The sequence below is a fragment of the Sapajus apella genome, unplaced genomic scaffold (assembly GCF_009761245.1).
Source record: "Sapajus apella isolate SASKATOON/1434 unplaced genomic scaffold, GSC_monkey_1.0 scaffold39, whole genome shotgun sequence".
Lineage (NCBI taxonomy): Eukaryota > Metazoa > Chordata > Mammalia > Primates > Cebidae > Sapajus > Sapajus apella.
In genome coordinates, this window is record NW_022436979.1 from 16,443,189 (window position 1) to 16,459,256 (window position 16,068).

Here is a 16,068-nt window from a genome sequence, read left to right on the forward strand (position 1 = left end):
TAAAGCATAAACCACTCCGACATCAGCTCCCCAGCATCTCCCACCTTCCCAACCCATCCTCAGTTCAGCTCACAAAGCAGCCATGTCTACCAGCATCTCGGATCTTTCATACCTCAGGGCTCTTAGCCACGCAGTAGGTCCCCTTCCTGTGACTGCCCCTTCTGTCTTTGCTCATTCAACAAATATTTATTGTGCACCACTCCTGCCACCAGGCTCTGTTCTGAGCGCTAAGGGCGCAACAGTCAACCTAACAAAGTCCCTGGCTTCACGGAGTTTGTGTTTCAGCAGAGGAAGACAGATAACAAACATATAACACAAGTAGATATGTGTTGTGTTAGTTTCCTATTTCTGCTATAACACATTACCACAAACCTCATGGCTTAAAACATCACAAACTTGGCTGGGCATGATGGCTCACACCTATAATCCCAGCACTTTGGGAGGCCGAGATGGGCAGATCACGAGGTCAGGAGTTTGAGACCAGCCTGACCAACATGGTGAAACCCCGTTTCTATTATAAATACAAAAAGCAGCCAGACATGGTGGGGCATGCCTGTAATCCTAGCTACTCAGGAGGCTGAGGCAGGAGAATCGCTTGAACCCAGGAGAAGAAGGTTGCAGTGAGCTGAGATCGCACCACTGCACTCCGGCCTGAGCGATAGAGTGAGACTCCATTTCCAAAAAAAAAAAAAAAATCACAAATTCATTCTCTCACAGTTCTAGATGTTAGAAGCCCAAAGAGTCTTGCAGGGCTGGTTTCTTCTGGAGGCTCCAGGGGAGACTCCATCTCTGTGACTTTCTCAGGTCCTCGTGGCTCCTTCCTCCATCTGCAAAGCAGCTCTGTAGCATCTTCTTTCCTCTCTGACCTGCTGCCTCTCTCTTGTAAGGGCTCCTGTAATTATGTCAGGACCACCTGGATAATTCAAGATAATCTTCCTGAAATCTCAAGATCTTTAACTTAATCATGTCTGCAAAGTCCATTTTGCCACATAAGGTAATATAGTCACATGTTCCCAGGATTGGAGTATGGACATATTTTAAGGGCCACGATTCAGCCTACCCCGTGTGGGACGTCGTACATGTTGAGTGCTGTGGCCAAAGGGAAGCGAGTTTGCTCTTCACGTAGGGAGTCAGAAAAGGCCTCACTGATAAGGAAACATCAGAGTGTGGACCCCACCACCTTTGACATTCCTGTCGTTGTGCTTGCAAAAATATTCATTTTTCTAATCCCAGCACTTTGGGAGGCTGAGGTGGGTGGATCACCTGAGGTCAGGAGTTCAAGACCAGCCTGGCCAACAAAGTCAAACCCTATCTCTACTAAAACTACAAAATATTAGCCGGGTGTGGTGGTGCACGCCTGTAATCTGAGCTACTCGGAGGGCGAGGGCATGAGAATGGCTTGAATCCAGGAGGTGGAAGTTGCAGTGATCCGAGATCGTGCCACTGCAATCCGGCCTGGGCAACAGAGCAAGACTCTATCTCAAAAAAAAGAGAAAGTATTCATTTTCTAAGAACTTGTTCAAGTTTCCCTCCTCATGAAAACGTTGCTCCACCTCTACCTTCTCTGTTGAGTGAGCATGGTAGAGAGTATGTCCCTATATCCCACTATCTTCACGTTTCCATCCTGCGTGGTGATTTTCAGTTTACATGTGGGTTTTCCCTAATAGTTATTGAGTTTCTTCAGGGCAGAGACGATGTATTCTGATGCCCCCCACTACCACCTCCCTTTCACAGTGCCTGGTACCATAGATGTCCGGTCAATAATTGCTAAGACAATGAATTAAATGAATGGGAACTGCACTTAGAACCAAAGATGAATTCAAATTCTTCCTCTCCCATGAGTTATTCATTCTCTTGATGGCTCTTTTTTCATCTGTGAATGGGATGACAATAATGTCACTTTCTTTTTTTTTTTTTTTGGCAGAGTCTTGTTCTGTTGCCCAGGCTGGAGTGCAGTGGCGTGATCTCAGCTCACTGAAATCTTGGCCTCCCAGGTTCAAGCGATTCTCCTGCCTCAGCCTCCCGAGTAGCTGGGGTTACAGGCACCTGCCACCACACCAGGCTAATTTTGTATTTTTAGTAGAGACAGGGTTTCACCATGTTGGTCAGGCTGGTCTTGAACTCCCAGCCTTAGGTGATTCACCTCCCTTGGCCTCCCAAAGTGCTAGGATTACAGGCATGAGCTGCTGCTCCCGGCAACATCATTTGCTTTCTAAGATTAATTTGGGGGTCCAATAAGGATACAAATATGGCAAACTCCTGGTGCTAGTCTTGTCTTATCACAGGAATTCCATTAAATGATGTAAAGTTTTGTTGTGATACTGGGGGTGAGGAAGAGTTGACAGAAAAGAAGTTTCGAGAATTTGGTCCTAGTCACGTAAAATTAAGCTGGGGCCAGAGCTGAAGGCCTACTTGGAGGGGCGCTACCCTCCCCAGCTTGGGCCTTCCGCACCTTTTTGGCAGGGACCTTGTCTTTCTCATATCATATCTTCCACAGGACCGAGAACATATTTGCTTAGCTCGACAAACATGTATTGAGTGCCTACTGTGTACCAGGAAGTGCCCGAGAAGCCAAGGATGCAAGTTGACGGGACAGACCCATTTCATGGCCTCACAGACAGGACGTGAAGAAGCAGAACAGAAGCGGCCGGACTCTGAGTCCAGGGAGGTTCATGGCGCAAGAAGGGGCCCGTATGTTGGGCCATGCGGCAATGCTACTTGTCTCAGAAAACGCGTAGGCTGGAACCCCTGCATTTCAGGCTCCAGTGCAATTTTGAGAGAAGACAGTACTTTCTTAAGCTGTTCCGTGTTTTCCACGCCGGCTTCTGTTGACAGAAATCCCACTTTGCATCCGTGAAATTTGCTAATGCACTAGTCTGCTCTAATGCATCGTAAGGCATTTTATGACATCCGTGCAGCTCTGGTAAAGAGCACGCCTGCAACGACGGGGAAAAGCACCGCCACAGGAGCAGAGCAGTGGGCTCGCAGGAAATTTCCACTTTCTCCCCTCTTAGTGCGGTTAACCATGACGCTTGGTGCTGCCTGGCTGCGAGATGCGATCCCAGCTGCTAGTTCTGAGAGAATGTGAGTTTCCCGGTGAAACTCTCTCAACTCTAAGATGGACTGTGACAGAATGCCAGATTTCCCTGCCCTTCCCACACGATAAGGGCCTCCACGATGCATTCTGCTTCTTTCCCTCTGCAAAGGTGGCAGAGGAGCTTTCTCTGGTGGCTGTTGCATGGACTCTGTCCCCTCTGATGGCTGTGCCTGCAGATTGTCAGGCCGTTGTGACAGTCTTCCGCAGCCCAGAGAAAGGCCACAGACAGGGTGGTGGCATGTGCAACTCACCCTTCACCGCAGAGGAGAGGGGGCAGCTTCCATACAGGCACCGATCAGGGGGCCATGGCAGTGACGGTGGATGCCAGGGACACACCTTATGGCCAGGGACACAGCTGACGGCCAGGGACACACCTTACGGCCAGGGACACACCTGATGGCCTGAGCCCGGTGACGTCCCTGGTCTTGCCACCTCTCTGCCGCCTGCACCGCACACCGGGCTCCGATTTTCCCCTCGCTCACCGACCCTATCTCCTGTTTCAAGGGTCTTCTTTTCCTGCCATCAATACCTTTCCTCTGAGAGGCTGCTTGGATATTCTGTCCGACCTGTTTGTCCCGGACACTGGCTGGAGTTGAAGAAGGAGGGGAGAGGGTGATGCGGCCACTGGGTCTGTGCAGACTGACCTGGCCTATTTTGAAATGTAAATTTGGTTTGAAGTCATAAAAGGGCTATAAAAGCCTTACACAAAATAAGGAAAACTATCCCATCTGGGGGCCTAATCCCCGCCCCGTTCTGCTAGACTTGCCTCCCTTATTACACTTGTATAATACAGTATGGTTTCTATCGTGTATTTCCTTCCTGTTTTTACACTTATTCTTGCTTCACTGGCTTTATTATTGGCAGAATTTTGCAGCGTTTTTTTTACACAGCCATAAATACTATTCAATTCAACAAATGCATACAAATGGTTTCCATTAGAATTTTAATCTACTCTCAAAATGGAAAAAAAAAGCTTAATATAAATCTTTTTAAATTACCAGAACTTAAATTCAGACAGGGACAGTTCCTCCTAGACTACGCACAAAGGGTCACATCCTGCTGTCCTCCCTCATAAATTAATTGAGCTCTCTCGTTGCCGTAAACGAACAGTGCATCTGGAAAGATCATATCTGTCAAGATTGCAGATTGCTTTCCCTCAGACTTTGTAAAAGTCACAGCTTACAATACCTTCATTATAGCGATGAGAATGGCTGTCCCCCCAACAGGAAAGAAAGAGGTGTTTTGTTCTGTTGGACCAAGATTTACAGAAAGCAATTTTCCTCCATGCAGGAGATATGACAGACCTGCTGGAAAAAAAATGTCATTTCACAACTTCTTTCATTTCATTACCTTTTTTTTTATTGCTAGATGTAGATTCTCTCCCCTGTGCACACAGGCTGGAGTGACATTTAATGACTAAGCGAGGGAGTCACCGGTGAGTGGAAGCTCCTTTCTAGGGGCTAAGGTAAGAGAGTTTCCATGCCTCTCCCTCTCCCCCCACCTCCTGGGCTGTCTGGAAGCATCCCAGCATCTGCTGGAGCAAGGGAAGGAGGCAGTGAGTCCCTTGAGCCCCTCGGCCAACTTGAACATAGGAACTCATGTGAATCTTGAGTCTCGTTCTCGCAAGCAGCTGAAGTTGCCTCTGTTTTCCTCTTGCCTGCTGGGCCCAAGAGCCCCAGCGTGCCCACTCTGTCCTTGGCCGATGCAGCGCGCTGTCTCAGGAGGACGGCTGAAGGGCAGAGTTTGGGCTTAGATGTTTTTTTCCCATTCCCTCATGTCATAACCTAACGTGGTTCTAGCAGAGCTTCTGCATATTAAATCACCTTTTAGCCACTGGGAAAGGGGTGACGTGATCTATGGAGAAAAGGCCCCTCATGTAAATGTATGATGGTGACACGACCCCACAGAGGAGACAGGGCAAGACTCACCCAGAGACCAGGGGTCAGCAAACCCCGGGAAATGTCACTCTGTACAGCCACTTCTCTCTCCTTGAGTCAAGAGCCGCTGTTCTGGGCTCTCCATCACAGCAGCGCATGGCAGCCCTGTCACCGCCTGTTTGCTGGGCAGGGGCTGGTGAGAAGGCGGAGGAAGTCTGAGGTGGCGTGTGTGCGAGTGCTTTCGGTTCCAAGAGCTTCTCTGAGCTCTGTGTACCAGTGAGAAAGCGGGCAGCCAAGGCAAGATCAAACCTTGCTCCTGCCAACTGGGAGAGCCTGGCTTCGGGTGCTCATTCGTGCTGCAGGTGAGGCTCCCTATCTGGGCGGCCACTTAGCTGTCCCAGGCAGGGAGGGCAGGGCCACCAGAAGGCCTGGTGGGCATTGTTTCCATGGGCTGGGAAGATTTTTGCAAATCTTTATACAAATGATGATCTCTATCCACATAAAGTGGCATAATAGCCTCTTTGCTTTACCGAGTGGTGCTGGCTGTTCAAGTGCTGATTTCTTGATTCTTGGCCCATTTGCTTTCCATTAGCAGTAATCCCAAGCCTGCAAAACTCCAATTACTGAGTGATAATAGAAATGCAGCTCTGCATCGGAGTCTCTGGAGCTCATGGTCCAGAGTGGACCCGGGTTCCTCGCACAGCCACATCGCAATCATATTTATGCCATGAGAGCAAGATGTCCGGCCAGGCCTTGGGAAAAAGACCCAGGGGAGCTGAGTGGGCATTCTCAGGGGGTGTCTGCACTGCAGATCCCAGGTGGAAACAAGACAGGTGTTCCCGAGACAGTCCAGGAGGCTCAGACAGCGGAGGAGAAATGGAGACTACAATACACAGAGCTGAAGGAATACGTGCTTCTTTGAATTCTGGGGTTGGGGGAAAGATGTGCTAGAGACTGAGCTGTGTCACAGATTCAGGTGTCAAAACCTTAACCTTCTGTGTGAGGGTTTTTGGAGGTAGGGCCTTTGTAGGTAGTTAGATTTGGATGCAGTCATGAGGGTGTGGCCCTCACAATGGGATTAGTAGCTTTCTAAGAAGAGACCTGAGAGTTTGCTCCCGGCCCCACTCCCCGCCAGGTGAGCCTGCGGTGAGAAGGCAGCCGTCCACAAGCCAGGAGGAGGGTCTCCCCGAACCCGGCCATGCCAGCACCTGATCTTGGACTTCCCAGCCTCCAGAACAGCGAGAAATAAAGGCCTGTTGCTTAAGCCGCCCAGTCCCTGGTATTTGGTTACGGGCAGCTGAGCAGACCGTGACAGGATGATGGGGAGAGAGTGACTGTAGAGACAGTAAGGTGGGGGTCAAACTGAACCCAAATATGAGAAAATTCACCCCCTAGGTGGCTCCTGGTGACTACTCTAGGGGCCAGGGTGGCTGTTTGTATGTGTGTGTGTGGTGACACACACACACACAACCACACACACACACACACACACACACACACACACACACACAGAGCAAGGCCAGGCATGGCAGCTCAGGCCTGTAATCCCAGCGCTTTGAAGGCCAAGGCAGGCTGATCACTTGAGATCAGGGGTTCCAGACCAGCCTGGCCAACAACGAAACCCCATCTCTACTAAAGCAACAAAAAATTAGCCGGGCATGGTGGCGCAAGTCTGTAGTCCCAGCTACTTGGGAGGCTGAGGCAGGAGAATTGCTTGAACCTGGGAGGCAGAGGTTGCAGTGAGCGGGGATCGTGCCATTGCACTCTAGTCTGGGTGACAGAGAGAGACTCCATCTCAAAAACAAAAACAAAACAAAACAAAAACAACAAACAAAAAAACACATAACATAAAATTTACCATCTCAACTATTTCTTTCTTTTTTCCTTTTTTGAGACAGAGTCTGGCTCTGTCACCCAGGCTGGAGTGCAGTGGTGTGGTGTGATCTCGCTCACTGCAACCTCTGCCTCCCAAATTCAATCAATTCTTCTGTCCCAGAGTCCTGAGTAGCTGGGATTACAGGTGCCCGCCGCCATGCCTCACTAATTTTTTTGTATTTTTAGTAGAGACGGGGTTTCACTGTGTAGGCCAGGCTGGTCTCGAACTCCTCACCTCGTGATCCGCCTGCCTCGGCCTCCCAAAGTGCTGGGATTACAAGCATGAGCCACAGCACCCGGCCCATCTTAACCATTTCTAAGCGTACAGTTAAGCAGTATTAAGTATATTCACATTGCCGTGCAACCAACCTGCGGAACTTTTCATCTTGCCAAACTGAAAGTCTGTATCTATTAAACTACTCCCATTTTCCCCTCCCCTGGCCCCGCACCTACCATCCTGCTTTCTGTCTCTATGAATTTTATACTCCTGTCGTCTCACGCAGGTGGGATCATATATGATATTTGTCCTTTCGTGACTCTGTTATTTCACTTAGCACACTGTCCAAAGTTATGCATGCAGTAGCATGTGTTGGATGGACTTGCCTTTCTTCTCGAGGCTGAGTAAGATTCCACTGTGTGTTTACATTTTCCTTAACCATTCATCCACTGAGGAACACCTGGGTGACATCCGCCTCCTGGCTGCTGTGAATAATGCTGCTCTGAGCATGGATGTGGAGTGTCTGTTTACAAAGGAGAAGGTCAGACAGTACAACAGCACTCAGGTGGGTCCATCTGCCCCTCATCCCATCAGCTCCTCCCCAAAAGATTGACCACTGGATTTTTTTCCCATAAGAATCCCTGCCCTCGGCACCAAGCTCCCTACACATCCTGATAAGCACTGCTCTCCGCTGCTGCTTCTTGCTTCAAGCCTCCAAGAATATCTCCCTTTTTTTTTTCCCATTTCTTTCTCAACCTCAAAACTACCCACCACCCTTAGTCTGTCCCATCATCAAGCCCTTCTACTGACTTTCACCAAGCACTGTTGTTTCCTCTTCCACATTTTCCTTCAAATTCTCCAAAGATCCTCTTTTAAACATACTAGCAAGGTAGACTCACCTGACTTTTCTCTATTTCACACCCAGGGACAAACAGATCTGAAAAAGTCAATAGACTTTGTAGGGGATCCTGATAAGCCCTTGGCTGATTTTTGTTGCCTCGTTTAGATCGCTGCACTCCTGTGCCCCTCAGAAATCTCATAATTCATGACTGCTGCCAGCGGGCAAAAATGTGGAGCGTCTGTCATCAAACGAAGTCTGTTCTAAACGTGTTCTTTCTAACAATAAAGAGTAGCAAAGAAAACAGCGTACTGTGTTCTTCCTCTCTGATGCCTCTGACCTCGCCGTGTAGCTCTTCTCACTCAAATTGTTCATTGTGGCACCGGCCACATTCTTTCTGAGATTTTTAAAAATTAACAGGCTCCTTTTTTAGAGCAGTTTTAGTTTTACAGAAAAATTGACTGGAAAGTACAGAGAGTTCCTATATTGCTGCCTCGGTCCCCTCTCCGACATCAATTCCCCGATTACAAACACCTTGATTCTGACTCTGGGGCTGCCCTCTCTCAGGAACTGGGGCTGATCTGGGTGCCCAGTGCCTGCCCTACCCAAGAGAGGATCCGAGTCCTGTGTCTGGCTCTTCACGGTCCACCTCCACTACAATGGGCCTGACTGTGATCAGCCCTGCTCTGAGACAAGAAAGCTGCAGGGGCGTCTGTGGTGTGATGCGTGCTCCATCAGGTCACGTCGGGTGGATGTCCACTGCCAGGACCCTGAAAGCTGTGCAGGGAGCCAAGGCCAGGGGGGCCCAGCTGAGAAGCGTGCATCCCTGAGAGTATCTGTGAACATATCTATGAAGGCAGTCCCATCACACACAGCAGGCCAGGAGCCAGACACTTTGCTTAGTGATGGCAGCACTGCAGACCTCTAGAGCTGTCCTGCCGCCACCCAGAAGGGCCCTGTAGGTGAGTCTCAACAGAGGCATCTACTCACCAAGCTGAACTTGTCCGAGCCTTTCTTTGGTCCCTCAGCACCTTCCCAGTTTGGGGCGTGGGAGTGCAGAGTGGGGACAGAGTCCCAAGTCTTTCTCATAATAGCATCCTGCACAGAGATTACCACAGGGTGGTGCTTGTGGCGGAAGAGGAGGCGGAGGTCACAGTGAGCCGAGATCACACCATTGCACTCCAGCCTGGGCAACAGAGCAAGACATCTTGGGGAGAAAAAAAAAAAAAAACCTCCTGGGCCAGGCACTGTTCTAGGCACCAAGGAGTCAACAGGAATAAAACAGGCTTGGCCCCTGCTGTTTTGGGGGGACAGAAACAGAAAACGATAAGACAAATAGACAGAAGAGTTATGTAAAGAAAGAAACTGGGTGACCTGATGGTAACTGGGAGGTGGGGGTCTTGGGAGCGCAGGTAGACAGGGTGGGCCAGGGCAGGCCCCTCTGAGGAGCCGGGCCTGAGCGGAAGGGCTAGAGACAGGAAGGAGGACACTATGGGAAGAGCTGGCAGAGAGAATTCTCACTGGGAAGGAGAAATAGCAAGTGCAGCTGACAATCTGGGAAGGAACGTTCAAGAAGGAAAACAGGTCGGCAAGGCCAGGTCGTCAGGAGTAGGAGGGCAGGAGCAGAGAGGCTGGAAAGCCAGCTGTGGTGGAGGGCCACAGAGTATGGTGCCCGGTTGCCTGCCTTAACTTCCAGCTTTATGAGCTGTCCCAAGACCCCTTGTCATTTGGCCCAGGGTCCTGATAAGGGCGCCGGCCTCCAAGCTGAGAAACCTGAGATCCCAGCCTCTAAAGCTGTGCAAGCCAGTAAGTCCTACCTGCATGTCCTTACCTACAAAGCGATGTTGGAAACATGATTCTAGATTCTAATATATTCACCAGCAAGGACTGTGCCATGCCGGTCACATACATGACTCACAACTCCAGGACTCCCAGTGCCAAGATGCCAGGCTGGCATTGAAAGAGTCCAGGATGTTTGACTGCAAACCCTGCTGCTGCTCCTCCAAGAGTGGAAATCTGCCAACCCGCAGCCAAGGGACACTAACAACTCACTTGGCCAGTGAGCAATGTCACAGCCGTGTCCAAGACAGGAGAGGCAGGAGGAGAGAGGTAACAGGCAGGAAGCCCACTCCCAGACAATGAGCGTCTTCAGAGTCCTGACGGAGCAGGAGTCTAAATTGAAACATCCAGGCACCGTGAAGTGACGGCACTGAAGCAAGTTGGCAAAACATCAGACGGTGGGTACATGGCTGCCTGCGCCGCGAGGCTCTGGCTGACTTCCTAATTGGGCCAAAGCACCTCCAGTGCCCTGGAGTTCACTTGCTCTCCCATCAGTGGCTAAAACAAAGACTCCTTTCATCAATTAAAATGTGTTTGCCAGGCAGCGTTTTGCTCTTCCCTGGAGAAGCTGCTGGACTTGCTCTTGTGATCTGCGCTAGCTTTGAGACCTGCAAACTCAGCGAGCGTGGAGCTGCGCCCAGGCCTCAGCGTGTGCTTCGTAGACGGAGCACTGCGGTGGCTTTGCTGACTGCTGCTCCTCCCCACTCTGGATCCAACACGCCCTGTTTACCCGAAGGTGCTTTGGGACAGGAGGGGCACACTCCACCTTGGGTCTCTTCCGTGCGTCCTCACCGTGACCCAGAGATGCTCGGCCATGATGCTTTTGCATCAATCTGCTGTTGCTGTTTGGTAAAGAGCCCCCTTTTTTGCATGGCAGTGGGGGAGCACATGGGCACATGTGGCAACGCTGCTCCTCAACTTTCTCCTGTGACTCTCAGAAGCCTTTCAGAACCCTCTCCTGCCTGCTCCCACCCCTTTAAAGATAGTAGTAGCTGCTTAATCAAAATGTGCCCATAAGCACTGACATTCAGAGTTGGGAGCAAAGGGCTGGATGTATTTATATGCATATTTTTGTCAGGCACTTTTCTTATGCCAGTGTGCGCCTTTCTCTGTGTGTCCTGTGGGTGACCTGGGGCCGGCCTGTCTCAGTCAACAGCACCAGGGTAACGGTGGGAAGGAGAAGCGCATCTAGTCGTTATGAGTCTGTGATATTTAGGAAATTAAATAAAAACTCCACCATGCCCTCCCCCTGCCTCTCCCCCTTGGGAAGCAGAGCTTCCGGGGAAAGGCTGAAATCAGCTTCATTTCCCTCCATTCCCACCTCTAATAATACGGCAGAACCAAGGTCAGAAAACATGCAGAGAACACGCTCACAGTGTGGTTTCTTCTAAGTAATACTTTTCTGATTCATTTCATTAAGAAATTAAATAGTTGATCCATCTGAACTCTCATGAATAGATATTAAATGTTGCTTATTATAAAAATGCTAATAAATCATTAGGTGGTTGTTGTTGTTTTTTTAAAAAAAAATTAACCACCAAATGGCTAACAAATTAAATTTAAATCATTAAGTCTGATATTCCTAGAGAGGATCACAGGGGGTGGTACATTAGAGAACCTGTTTTTATTTTGTTTGGTTTTAAACACAAAGAGCCCGTGCTGGCTGCTGGCTCGAGCCTCCCTGGCCCCTTTCCAGACGGCAGCGAGCATCTGTGAGGCAGCTGACCGGGCGGAGCGGCAGTTTGGAGGGTGGCCGGGCTACCTGGGCAGCGGGGCCGAGTCCGTGACCTCGGCCGCATTAGTCCTGGCTCTAACCAGCCGCGCTAATCAGCACCAACATGTGCTGCTCAAGTGTTGATTGCTCTGTTGCTCATCACCCCTTCTAGGGCTGCCGCAGGTAATTAAAAGCTCTACTGCGAAGATGGCCAATCAGCCTCGGCTAAGCTTAGAAAGAACTATTGTCCCCTCTCAGTGTAAACGATGCAAGAAGCAGGAAGACCCTGGTATGCGAACATGGTTTAATCAGAACTCAGAGCCCACCTTTCCAGCCGTCTGCCTGGACTGCAGAGAGACCTTGGCTGAACTGTTCATCCTCTTGAAATATAGTGCTGCGACCTGACTCAATTCGCCATCTCTTGTTAACATTTTAACACGGGGGCCTTAAATTAGAAGAGAGTCTGTGATATTCTAATTTGTGAAACCGTAACAGACTGTTTCATCTGATCAGATAGCCTGGTGTATATCAAGAGTTTGTCTATTTTTTTCCTCTCTTAAAGCAGTGATATTCATCATACCTTGCATATTCACTACATTATAGGAGATAAAATTACAGGTAAAAAGAAAACGATCAATACTCTAAAAAGATCTCATTTTTCCCCCCTCAGGCAATGTCACCCAGGCCAAGAAATGCAGACACAGAAAGGGGCAAAGTCAACAGCAAACAGACACTTTCAAAGTACCTTTCGGGCTGGAACTGTACTGTCATCTACGGCAGCTGGCACCTAAAAGCACGGGCCTACAGATTCTTTCATGGGGCTTACTTTGTCAACACGATCTTCATTATAATACTAAGAGGTTTTTTGCCTTATTCACTGTGTTGACATTTGCACTATGCAACCAAAGCAATGGTGAGTAAAAGTGAGAGTGAAGGAATCAGAGGCAGGGGCGCCCACAGGCACTTTTCACCACCACACACTCAAGAAGAAAACAAAGACAGAGAAGTAAAAAGACCATTTCACTTAAGATGTCCTCAGTGATGCCACCAGGAAAAAGTATTACTCATAGGGAACCCACACTCTGATGCATCATCTTTTTCATACTCCCTGGGTGAGATGGGAAGCGTGCATGAAGCACTTTCGCACGTCCTCAGAAGAGTTCAACGCAAGTGTTTTGAGTTGCCAGCTCAACTGGCCCCTTTGTTCATGGGATGCCATTTTTACTTCTAAGAAAGAGTAACTATGGATACTCAGATTTGGGGACATGATAGACATTTTATTGAAAATGAACAAAGTAAGCCTATGTATCACTTCAAGGGAAATGAAGTGATCGAATGATAAAATTCAAGCTTTCAAGGGAAAATCAGAATTTTGGAAAACTTGTTATCTGTCACTGTGAACTTGACAGCTTCCCAGTGTTTAAAGAGATTTTTCTCAAATCAGTGGTGATATTTACAGAAGTGACTTGGGAATATTGTATAATGAAATGTGTCAATACTTGAAAAACCTGCATAATTCAATGAACCAGTCGTTTCCCAATGACCAACGCATGTTATAATATCATGTGTGGGTTAAACATCAGTTCAAAATACAAGATAGACCAAATGATTTTAATGTAAGATAATATGAAATATTCATTAATATGATTTCAGATTTCACAATGCAACAAGCTTTTAAGAAACTTTCATATATCAAATTGTGGTGCAGTATCCAAGACTATCTACAATTTTCTGAAAATGCTATTAAAATATGCTTCCCCTTTCCAACTACATATCTGGGTTTGGCTAGATTTTCTCCACATATTTCAGCCAAAACAACTTACTGCAACAGATAGAGAAAACACAGAAATGAGACTCCAGCTGTTTTCTATTAAACCAGACATGAAAAACAGTGGCAAAAATGTAACAAAATGCTGCTTTTTTCATTAAACATTTTTTGTTGTTCTGGAAAATAGTTATTTTTTCATAAAAGTATGTTATTTATGTTAACATGTTATGGTTTGTTACTGGTATTTTAAGTGAATTAAAATATTTTTTAAATTTCTCAGTTTTAATTTCTAATGTAAATACTGACAAATACAACCCATAAAACAAATGTTTCTTTGGGGTCCTCAGTAATTTTTAAGGGTGTAAAGGGGCCCTGAGACCAAAATGTTTTTTAAAAAATGCTAGCATGAGGCAGCAGGAGAAAGAGGCTCCAGAAGAAGTGGTACCACAGGGAATGTACCAGATTAAAGGGGCTAAGGAGACATGACAACAAAATGCACTACCAAACCCTAGACTGTATCCCACACGGAAAACACCAGAAAGAAACGTATTGGGTCAACTGACAAAATTGTGGTATGAGTAACAGATTAAGATATTCTAACAATGTTAAACATACCATCATCAATAATTATACTTAACTATACTGGATATGAAAATATCCCTATTCTTAGGAAACAGTGAGTATTTAGGGGCCAGAGACCATGTAACTGACCCTCAAATGGTCTGAGTGTGTGTCTCTGTATATATCACTCTTTTACAGCTGTACTCAGCTAAGAAACTAAGATTTCCTGCACAGGAGTTTGAAAGTCAATGTGAAGGTCACAAAATTCCTGTGAAGCAAGTATCATTTACAACTTAACAACAACTTTAACACTGAGGATGCAAAGAGCCACTAGACAATTTTCCAAGCAAGGGGTATGCTATGGCCAACAGCAAGAATGACAGCAGTTACTAGCCTCCTTCTCCCCTGCAGCCTCCTCTATTGAATGGGGAATGCCAAGGACCCTGTCAGCCTCCCTTGCAGCTAGGGGTGGCCCTGTGACCGGCTGTGGCTAAAGACATGGAAGAGAGTATTTGCTGGGCTTCTGAAAAAGTTTCCACTTTCCTGATCAAAGGGACAGGCAAGGGCAGAGAAGCCTCATCCCACTTGACCATCCGTTTCCTTCTTGTATTCAGTGTGAACGGGATGCCTGGTATTGAACAAAACAGCCCTGAAGACATAAAGCAAAAGATAGAAATAAAGAAAAAAGCCTAGATCTTTGCAGACATCATGGAGCAGCTGACCCAACTCCAGCAAATGCTGATCACTGTACTTATCATGTGAGGAAAAATACGCTAGTTGTTTAGTCACTGAGAGTCAGGGGCCCGTTACTTATAGCTACAAGCATCACTGATGCCTTCTTATTCAGAAACTGGGGAAAGGCAGAATAAATCAAAAGGCTGCACACCACACCCGCCCCTACAGAGGAAGCAATTCAAGAACACAATGCCCATTTAAAGCCTGGACCAAATGGCATGTTGAAGTTTCTAACAGTTTTCATTAACAAAAGTTAACATAAAGAACTCCTACAACAGAAAGCATTCCACAGTGATTTAAGACCAGGAAAGGTCAAGGCATCCTCTAATCAGATGGGTTTCAGTGGAAACATCATCTCTGGGTGTTCTGCCAAGAGTATCCATGATTGCCAAATCCCTAATTCAAAACCATATAGAAGAATGCTTTAACTGAAACGCAGAAGTTAAAAATAAGACATTTAAATAGTAATCTCCTGTCTCTCTCAAAGATAAATGTGCCCATTAGCCCTGGGTGCTAACAGGAAGATTTCTTTCTCTCACATTCCAGACGACAATTTTTTTTCCAGCCATTCACAAAGAAATCAGCATGGAAAAAAATAATTTAGAAGGTTGGCTCCTGCTCAGCTACCTCACTGAATTAAAGTGCAATCAGGTTCATAACTTTTAAGTGGAAATATTAAAAATGTGTATGAAGCCCCTCTGCATAAGGTATTGTGCAGACTGCAGAGAAACCAGGCACCAAGATACACGAGACATCACATGCGCTCTGTGGAGTTTCCAACCCAGTTAGAGCAGGACAAGATACATATGAAAAGTTAAATGAAATGTTTCAATAACAGTTCTAGACAGTAGAAGAGACATCATAAAATAGGTCATGATTCGTCACCAGAAAGACAGTTGCTGACAATAACTGCTGCAGGGTTTCAAAGAAGAAAAAGTCCCTTCAGGCTCAGGAAGATCTGGGGAGACTTTACAGAGAAGGCAGGATCCAACTCAGTCTTGAAAGATGCATGGAAACCTGTGGGTGGTCAAAGGAAGCACAGGAAGAGCCTCTTAGAAATGCCAGGTTTAGGCCATGCAAGGTGGCTCAGGCCTGCAATCCCAGCACTTTGGGAGGCCAAGGCAGGAGGATCACATGAGCCCAGGAGTTTGAGACCAGCCTGGGCAACACAGTGAGACTGCATCTCTAAAAAAAATAAAAAAATAACTAACAATTAGACAGGGAATTAGTGTAGGGATGCATGTCTGTGGCTCCAGCTACTTGAGAGGCTGAGGTGGGAGGATCACTTGAGCCCAGGAGGTTGAGGCTGCAGTGCAATATGAACTCACCACTGCACTCCAGCCTGAGCAACAGAGTGAGTCCCTGTTTCAAAGGAAGGGAAGGGGAAGGGAGGGGAGGGGAGAAGGGAAGGGGAGGGGAGGGGGAGGGAGGGAGGAGGGAGGAGGAGAAGAAGAGGGAAGTGGAGGGGAGAAGGGGAGGGGAGGGGAGGGGAGAAGGAGAGGGAAGGGGAGGGGAGGGGAGGGGAGAAGGGAAGGGGAGGGGAGGGG